Raw genomic sequence first — 10,962 nt, forward strand, 5'->3', positions numbered from 1 at the left:
TTGTTATTTTTTCAAAATTTGTATTAATGATTTGCAAAGAAAAAAGTCAGACTAATATTATTTTATGTTTTTAAAATTTTACATAGAGATTGACGTTGACGGTGTGGGTGTCTATTATATATATAATATATAATATATAATAACCAAGGAACTTTTTTTCCGGCGAATTTCGGCGAAATTCGCTGGTTTCACTCAGTTTGCTGCCGGGCGAAACGAACGAAAGTTCGTTCCTTGGTTATAGGCATGCTCGACCAAAGCTAAGCGTTCATCTAGTTTCCATCCACATCCACGACACAAGATCTAAGCATATCTTCTTAGCTGTGGATGAAGAGTTGTACTCACTTTCAACTTCCCTTGGCTTCTTGCAAACTAAACCAAAACCTTGAGGTGGACCTAGCATTACGATCAGAAACAATACTCACTGGCACTCCATACAGACGAACTATATATCCACCTTAAAGTCTAGCTAGCATATCCATAGTATGAGTGATCTTTCATAGGAACTATATATCCACCTATTATCAATTACTCATACCGAATCAATTCCTTCACTTATCTGAAGCAAACTATACACGTAGTACTGTCTTCCCACTTCTAACTAGGTACAGAAAAGGTTGAACAAGTCTTAACGGAGGTTGGCGAACGGCCTTCTTAACAAACCACCAAAGGTGTTCCTTTAGGTCCTTAAACATCTTATAGTTTTCTAGGTGTATTGTAAAATAATTATTTACTAGTGTGCTCCTTTCAAAATCTTGCACTTAACTTGTCAATCACATGCACACATAGTCCTTCTTTAAACAGTAAGGCACCATCCAAAAATGTACCAAAATCAGGGTCCAACTTAGGTTCCAAAGAAATCTTCTCAATCTTCGCAAAGTAAAACTAAGATGTCTCACATGGCCTTCCAAACAAGCAACTCATATGGCAAGAATAAATCAAAACAACGCATATGGCATACATGCAATGTACATGAAAAGATAAGTCAAAGCAATGCATATGGTATACATGCAATGCTCAAGTAAGGTTAAATAAGAGCAATGCATATGGTATGTATGCAATGCACAAGTAAAGAATAGATTAATAGCAGGAGTTAAAGGCTAAGAGTAACGTACCGGTTACGACATCTTGACTTGATTCTAACTCGCTTTCAACAATGCTAACCACTTTACCGGCAAGAGGGGCTTGGACTGACCTTGCAACTAAAACAGCTCGACGACGTAATTTATGAGGGCAGAGACATGCGATATGTCCTGTGAAACCCAGCCCTAACCTAACCCTGACCTTGACCCGGTAACCCGGTTGTTTTTAGGTCCGAAGACCCGGTGGAGTAAAGGAAGAAGCCTACTATGGGCCATCTCAGTAGAAGACATGGTGTTTGACTCTGAACCCATGGATGTTGATGATGGAGTTCCATACTTGGAAGTCTGTGCAGATTTGGAAAGGAAGCTGCAGCTTGAAGAAGATGAGATTAGTTGAAGGACTTGGAGTATTATCTGACTTGGTTTGATGGCATTTCTACACACTAGGTATGTCACTTGTTGTGTGTGCAAAATCCCATGAGGTGTAGAGCCCATTTAATCCTCCAATTCCCTGTTTGAACCTTACTGTCTGCCTTGGTCGACTATTTGGTCGACTGGGCCATTCGACCAAGCACTCGACCAACTGTGTGTTAAATCCGAGAAAATCCAATTTTAGGGTTTTTCACTTATATTTAAACCGTACTTCGTGTTTCTTAGCTACGGCTGCCTCCTAAACACTTTGTGAACGTGAGAAGACCTTTCTAAAACTCTTTCTGGTAATTTCAAAGACTCCTCTGCAGATCTGAAGCCTCTCATCTCTGATCTGACAATTCAAGGTTAGTATCTCTTCTAAATTATTTAATTATTCTTTCTTCGATCTTGTTCTTGATTGAGATCAGGAAGAAGATGCTGCAATCTTGCAACCATCTATTCCATGATCTCATTCTAGTCTTTGATATCTATGATTATCGTCATGATCTTAACCCTAGCCTGATTAATTTCTTGAAACCCTGACCTTGTATGATCTTTCTGGAAACCTTTGGTAACCTCCCATGCGAGGGAAACCTCATGGGTAATATTTATGTTAATCTAAACTTTATTTTTTGTGATTTTCTTGTTATTTTCTTGATTGCAATCATTCCCTCTCATGAAAAGGTCTGTTATCATAACCTTTTCATGAGAGCCATAAAGGTTGAAACCCTAGTTTCTTGGGTCAAATCAAGAACCCATATTTTGACTATGACTTGATGATTTTACCTTCCCATATAGTTCTAATACATTCAAGCTTATATGAATTGTTTATTACTATATTGTTTAACAATTAGCTTATGCTTTTATATTCTCTTTTATATGATGAAGTGTTGATTGAGTATGTCATGACTGATCTGAGAATGTGTTTGACTAGGTATGGTTTGGGATTGGGAAGTGTCCTTTTGACGCTTTTGCCCTTGGACATCGGAGGGAATAGTATGGGATGTTCTCCGAAGATGCCCATCGACGCTTTCCCAAATCATTGGTTGTCATACCTAGGGCTGTCTAGCAGTGTTTCGCTAGGATGTCCCCGTTATATCAGACCCGAATCAGAAGGGTATTGAGACCGAACGACCCTTGGTAGCAATGTGATTCATGGGCGCTCAAGACCGGTAACCAACCCGTGAGAGGACGGGAATCATATTGTGGGGGCCATTTATTGGAGGGTTGCATATGGCTAGTGTCACATCCACCCAGCCGGTACCCCATTCGGAATACCCGGGATGTGATCCACAGTCCAAGGATCAATGATCTGAGGTCCATGCCTCCCACATACACGGTAACACAATCATGAACAGTAATAATCAATGGTAAAAACAGCTAATACTAAGTATCATGAATAAGATAAGATTAACTAAATCAGAGTACGGAATATAGATAACAATAAAGTGTGATCAAAATCATAAAGGGTGAGAAGGTGTGGTAGCCACCCTCTCAGAGCAGCGGAAAAGAAGTAAATCAGGTTAGTTACATATCCAAGTGTCACCGGAATAATTCAAAGACAAGTTAATTACAATATCCAAGGTTCCACAAATACACCAGGGGAATGGGGCACTATGCTAGGGTTTCTTCTATACTAATGGTAGTCTCCTCAACAGTACGGATGAAGTAAACCCAGCGCTGCCGCTCCCGCATAACTGTGGGGCTAACCCTGGTGCGGATAGTAATCCTCCTCGGCTCCAATATACGGATCCTCACCGACGCCACTACCCGGAGGGTAGTATGTGGAATCATAGTCCACCTCATAGGAGGTGCCATCGTAATCTTCGGTACCTGGAATGTAATCTAAAACATTTGCACAAAAAGGAATAAGTTCGAAGAACTCAGCAAGGAAGTTATTCCATAATTAGAAATCATACACATTCAGAACATATAATAATGCAATGTGATATGGAACATATGATGCAGATATGAGCCTAACTCTATGAATGTTGGTCTCTAGGGTAGACATGCTTTAAGTCATAGCACCGTACTTCTCTAGGTCGTCAGTCACTCTCCCATTTCCATATCTTGGGAATGCCCGGGGAAGATCGGTAAAGTCATCAAAAGCCGTGGTAAGGGGATCGGTCACCACTCTCTCACATCACCATTTGGTCAAGCATCTTGGCGCATGTCACAAGTAAAGCCTAGCCCAATGCAAGTCATCTACTCAGTCGGTCAAGTCAGATTCAGATACGTCCATTCCTCGCCCCCGGCAATCCTTTTCGGCATCCTTCACACTAGAGTCAGCGAAATCCTGGATTTCGGACTCATCAACCCTATTGGTCATCCACATATAGTAAACGGGAAGCTCTCACGTCCTCTCACGGATTGGTTACCGGTCTTGAGCGCCCGTGAGCCCAAATCTATCCATATGCAACTCTACCAATAAATGGCCCCTTTCAGGTATCCGTAGCATGGTTTATGTCCCCTACCAGATTGGTTACCGGCCTAGAGCGCCCATCCAACCATACACTACCACGGGTTGTTCGGTCTCAATGCCCTTCCGATTAGGGTCTGACACGACAAGGATGAACCTAGCCACACAACTAGACAATCCTATGTATGTCATCCAATAACTCGGGAGAGTGTCGATAGGCACCATCGGAGAACATCCCATACTATTCCCTCCGATGCCCAAGGACAGAAGTGTCAGTAGGACACCCCCCAATCCCAAGTCATACGTAAGCAATCACACATCAAATCTCATCATTTCTCATGCATCCAATGCATATTCACAATAGTAATCAAATCATGATATTGAAACAAATCATTATAATCATAAGCAAGTCAAAATGATAAAGTAACACAACAAAAGTATAAAGATTTAAATGCTACTGTTCTAACACATATGTAACAGTCTCATAATGATTGAAAGGAATTTAGGGATTTCATTCTTTAAATAAAGCACAGTTCAATGTTTAATGACTTATATGTTTATGGATATAACCATCCTTACCTTGGATGAGTTGATGATGAATTGAGAATACCAAGAATAGTCCAATAGAAGTGTTAAGGCCCTAAACAAACATCAATAATAAGTTAGAAAAGAAATCGGGAAGATCGGATGTCATTTGGGTCAAAACTGACCAAGGTTGTTGTCAGCAACAACTTTGGTCGATGGTCTTGGTCGATGGTATCGACCAAAAGTATCGACCAAAATTTTCCTCGGGGCAGAATAGTGGATTTTGGGGATTTTGGTCCGAAATGAATCTTTCGGTGTTCGGATCAATCTGAAACTTGGAGGCACACTTAACAACAGTAGTAGGACCCTATAAATCAAGGAATTAACCCAAAACAATGGTCTAATTAAAAAGCCCCAATTTGAGCTATCAAGTTCAAGTGATAAACATCATGGCATGAGTTGGAATTGATTGCATTGATGAGGAATAGCATGCAATAGCTAGAGGAACTAATAGAAATTCGATTGGAATCATATGGCAATGTTAAACATGAACATAATACACTCTATAGCTCAGTTTGATATCAAATGGTAAGTTGTTAATAGGTAAATCATGGAATACATATGCTAGGCATGAGATATAAGCATTAGCATCAATGAATGGCTAAGGGAATCATGGATTGAGCATGAGTAGGCACTTGGAGTGGTGGTTGCAAGGTTGCAGCACCATTCCAAATGTCCCATCAGCAAGATGACAATAGAAAAGAGTAGAAAAGGGTAGGGTAGAGAGTGGAAGGAGGAGTCATACCTTAGTGTGGAAGATGAAGACAAGAATCAAAGATAAACTAAGTGTCTTTGATGATATACCCTTCACACTAACCAAGGAGCTGCTTTGGGAAGCTCTCCCCACGTTCCCAGGTGAGAAAAATGATTGCAAAAGGCTCAAGGCTCGAGGTCATATTAAATAGAAAAGGAATATTCCATGGAATCATTAACTTGGCAGACTGGGATATTTTGGTCGATGGTCCTTGGTCGATGGTATCGACCAAAATGATCGACCAAAATATTTTCAGCAGAAAACTCAGGTTTAGAACAGCAACTTCAAGTAGGGATTTGAAAGGCTATACAAGGTCAAATTGAGTGAGGTTTTCTTCCACAATTCAATCAAGAAGTCTAGTTTTGGGGAATACCTTCGGATTGTGCACAGGAGGTCATTTGGTACATCAACCATATTAATCTTCTCCGATGCGCAGACTTTCCTTAAACACTGACAATGCATTTAAGCAAGGGGTATCATTGTCAATGTCCATGGGCTCGGTCTCCGAATAATGATCATCAATCAGAATGGTCCATAAATCTCTTCTTCCACCGCTTCGGGTCCTCGGACCTAAATACAACAGTGGATCAGGGTCAGGGTCAAGGTTAGAATAGGGCTGGATATTACAGCTAGACTTGGGCTCATGGGCGCTCAAGACTGGTAACCAACCTGTATCTGTCACGCCCTCCCAGCCGGTACCCTATCTGGCATACCCGAGAGTGTGATCCACAGCCCGAAGATCAGGTATCGAGTGATCAACCTCCCACATAAACAATAACATAATCATGAACAATCATAATAAAAGTGCGGAAGATAAACCATAGATCCAATAAAGAAAGAATGAATCATAAATGAATCAGAATAATAGATATAATCAGAGTGTCAAACAGATAAGTAAAGTGAGGCAAAAATCCCACTTTACAACCAGCGGAAAAGTAGCTCTAAAAGAATAACTAGACAAAATCTAATCCCAGTAGCAAGTACATTGGGTAACTAAATTGTTCTCCACTTTATAGACAACATCCTTATAAGTGTAAATCTCATAAATGGCACAAGGACGCTTCCACTCAATGGTCGGACTAAGCATCGTACGGAGCATAACCACTCGCTGGATCTTCAGAGTAATTGTGGTAACCGCAATCACCTTCCTGGAGATATGCCTCTTCGCCTTGCGCTTCTTCATAGGGACCGTCATAGTACTCAAGACTGCAGGATAGTCTAACAAACATTGTACAATAAAGGAATGAGTTTCAAAGAAACTCAAGAAGGCAAATAAAATCCATAATAACATAAATGGCAGGATTCCAGAACAATCATAAATGCAATATGATATGAGACAAGCAATGAATGAATGAATCTAACTCTATGTATGCTGGTCTCTATTGGCAGACATGCTTTAAGTCATAGCACCGTACCTCTTTAGGAAAGTCCACTCACATCCTCAACCATTTAAGATATCTTGGATTCTCTCACGGATCATTTCACCGGTCTTGAGCAGCCGATTGGTAATGGGTCCTTCATCCCTCAGGACAAACCTTGGCAGGGGGTTAAGTCAACACACTCTCTCACAACCATTTGGTATAAGTACTGGCGCATGTCAGGGTAAAACCTAGCCAAATGCAAGTCTTCTACTTAGTTACATCAAGTCAGATCCAAATACTTCCATTCCTCGTCCCTGACGATCCTTTCCGGTATCCTTCACACTAGAGTCCTCATAGTCCCTGACTACGGACTCATCAACCCTATTGATCATCCACATATGGTAAACGGGAAGCTCTCACGTCCTCTCACGCGTTGGTTACCGGTCTTAAGCGCCCGTGAGCCCAAGTCTAACCATATGCAACCCTACCAATAAATGGCCCCCACAATGTGATTCCTGTCCTCTCACGGGTTGGTTACCGGTCTTGAGCGCCCATGAATCCCCATTGCTACCACGGGTCGTTCGGTCTCAATACCCCTCCGATTAGGGTCGACATAACAGGACATCCTAGCCAAACACTACTAGACAATCCTAGATATGTCATCCAACAGTTTAGGAAGGTGTCCAGAGGGCATCTCCGGAAACATCCCATAATATTCCCGTAGTAGTCCAAGGACGAAGTGTCAAAAGGACACCTCTCCTTTCCAAACCATACTTAAGCATACACATGCATCAATTCATATCATCACATATATGGTAACTTCATATATGGAAAGAAATCAATAATTACAATCACTTGTATAACATTGGTAAGTAAATCATACATGAATCAATTCAATATGAATAAGTAATGCTACCGTAATCAAAGTTATGCAACAGTAGTATATCATTGTAAGAATCTAATTTAGGAATCATATCTATGATATTCAAATATAGAAACTAGATTCATGCTATCTATGTAATTAAGGAAATAACCATCCTTACCTTTTATAACTCGCAAAGGAATCCTAAGAAATCAAGTAAGATCTTGGCAAACTTGAGAAGAAGGTCCTAAACAAGTATATACAACATATTAGGAAAGATCCCTAACGGAAAAGATACCAAAACATCCAACACAGACCAACCTGGAGTTGTTTGTACTCATTGGTCGAGTGGATTGGTCGATCGGCCCAATCGACCAATCGACCAATGCAGACGATAGCCTAAAAAAAACAGAGTTTTAAGATATGAAATCCGAATTTGGTGGTTCAAAAGGGTACTAATCAAGGGGTAAACTACATCAGCAGTATTCTAACATATAGGGGACCTCAAAACACCAATCAAATCAAGATATCAAGATCCAAATTAGGAAACAAAAAGTTACCATAATTAGATCAACCATGGATCTTGATGAATTCGAAATAGAAATCAAAGACAAGAACAATAGGGGGATGGATCATTGCTTCAGGTAATGGTATCATGAAAACATACTTAGATATTCAAGGAACAAGGCTTAGAAGCATAAATCTAAATAAGGAAATAAAACCTACCATATATGTAACTATCATGCTTCATGAAGAACACATAGTATGGTAGAAGAGAACAACTAGAAATTGATAGATTATGGATCATGGAAGGAAAAACACAGTAATTAACTACTAACATGATCAATCAAAGAAGATCCAAAGAGATCGGGAATTCAAATCAGATGTTTAACAAGATTAGATCATGGTTTGATCATGATTCCTTCAAAAGCTTGCAATGATCATGGTTAAGATCATTGTTCTAGCCTCAAATCCTTAGGATGATCATGAGAACATGTTCAGAGATGTTTGCAACAGAGAATGCAGCATCTCTTCTACTGTCTCAACTCAGAAAGGAATGAAAAACAAAGATGGAGGAGAAGAAGAGAGAGTAGACATACCTTTTGATGCAAAAAGAAGAGTTTCGACGAAGATCCGTCAAGAAAACACCAAGGATGTAAGGGAGATGACTTGCAGAGGTCTTTGGTTCGTTCCAGAGAGTTTGGAGGCAGCAAATATGAAGTGGACTCGAGATTGGACTTAAATAGAGCAAGAACAACCTAATTGCCAAAGAACAAGACTCATTGGTCGAGTGGATTGGTCGATCGCCCCGATCGACCAATCGATCGACCAATCTTGACAAGAAGACCAAAACAGGGAATTGAAGGCCCAGATCAAATCCAATCCTAAAGGGGTTTTGCACACAAGTCAAGTGACTTACCTAATAGGTAGAAATGCCTTCAAACCAAGATAGAGAGCACTCTAAGTCCATCAACTAATCAGATCTTCATCAAGATTCAATTTCCATAAATAGAACTCCATCATCAACTTTCATGGATTCAAAGCCAGACACCAAGTCCTCTATTGGGATGGCCCAAAGCTGACTTCTTACTTTACTTCGGGTCACTGGACCTACAAATAACAAGGTTTCCGGGTCAAGGTTAGGGCTGGGTTTTACATTCTCCCCCCTTAAAGAAATTTCGTCCTCGAAATTGAAAGCGTACTCGTGCTTCCAAAGAGGTAAGGAAACTCCCCCTTCATATTTTCTCCCCCCCCCCAAAAACCCCTTCGGGGGGGTATGGTTCTTCCACCGAATCTTCACCAAAGGGATGGTGCGATTCCGCAGCTGCTTGTCCTTCCTATCCAAGATTTCGGCCGGTTCTTCATCATAGGTCAAATCAGCACTAAGTCCTTCAGGTGCTTGCTGCAAAATGTGTTCCGGATTTTCTAAGTATTTTCGGAGCATCGAAATATGAAACACATTGTGAACACCAGCGAGAGGCGGAGGTAATGCTAATCGATACGCAACAGGTCCAACCTTTTCCAAAATCTCGAAAGGTCCAATGTAACGAGGGCTAAGCTTTCCCTTAACATTGAATCTCATCACACCCTTCATTGGTGAAACCTTCAGAAAGACTTTCTCTCCAACTTGAAATTCCAAATCGGTCCTTCTCTTATCAGCATAAGATTTCTGTCTTGACTGGGCAGACTTAATCCTTTCTCTTATCATATCTACCATAGCACTCGTAGCTTCAATCATCCGGGACCAAAATTTCTTCCCCCCCCTCGCGGACCTTTTTAATCACACTTGCAAAACTTAGCGAACAACTTCTTTTCTCGCAACCTTTGCAAAGTGAAACTTAGATGACTCGCATGCTCTTCTTCGCTCTTCGAATAGATCAAGATGTCATCAATGAAAACAATCACAAACTTGTCAAGCACATCATGAAATACTCGGTTCATGAGGTCCATGAACACCGCAGGAGCATTAGTCAATCCGAAGGGCATGACTCTAAACTCGTAGTGACCATACCGCGTTCGGAAAGCTGTCTTGAAGATATCACTAGACTTCACTTTCAATTGGTGATATCCGGACCTTAAGTCAATCTTTGAGAACACAACTGCACCCTTCAACTGATCGAAGAGATCATCAATTCTGGGCAGCGGATATCTATTCTTGATAGTCAACTTATTCAACTCACGGTAGTCGATGCACAAGCGCATACTACCGTCTTTCTTCTTGACGAACAAGACCGGAGCTCCCCAAGGTGACACACTAGGCTGCACGAAACCTCTATCAATGAGCTCATTCAACTGATTTTGCAACTCTTTCAACTCGGTAGGAGCCATCCCGTACGGAGCTTTAGATACCGGAGCGGCACCGGGGACGAGATCAATAGAAAATTCGACATCCCCGTCCGGAGGCACTCGATAGATCATCGGGAAGACATCAACAAAGTCGCAGACAACTCGACTTCATCGACTCTTTTCTCCACCATACCCTTGCCTTCAAATGAAGCATCATCCACTAGGGCATAGACTTGCATCAGCTGGCATACAGCACCTTCTTACAAACCCTTCTCTTTTCACCCCGAAATTCAAAGACCGGACTTCCACAAATATGGAACTGGATCTTCTTTGAGGAACAAAGGAACACAGCTTTGTGGGCTGTCAACCAATCAATTCCCAAAATAACATCGAAGTCCTTCATGTCAAGAATCACAAAATTGGCTTCCAAGTTCTTCTCACCAATCAACACAGGACATTTAGATAACCCCTTATCTAGTTTCACAACAGACCAGTAGAGGTGTACTAATCAATAAACAACTAGACAACTTCTCGGAGGATTAGGTTAGTCTTCTTGATGAATGCGAGATGACATGAACGAATGAGATGCACCCGTATCAAATAAGACAAATGCGGAAATAGAAGCGACTAACAATGTACCCGTAATCACTTCATGGCTTGGATCCCGCTCAAGACCGGAAATACCGAAAACTCTACCGGAGGGA

Source organism: Hakea prostrata, unplaced genomic scaffold, assembly GCF_041222555.1.
Source record: "Hakea prostrata isolate BN-2017 unplaced genomic scaffold, UWA_Hpros_2 contig_24, whole genome shotgun sequence".
NCBI classification, from domain to species: Eukaryota; Viridiplantae; Streptophyta; class Magnoliopsida; order Proteales; family Proteaceae; genus Hakea; species Hakea prostrata.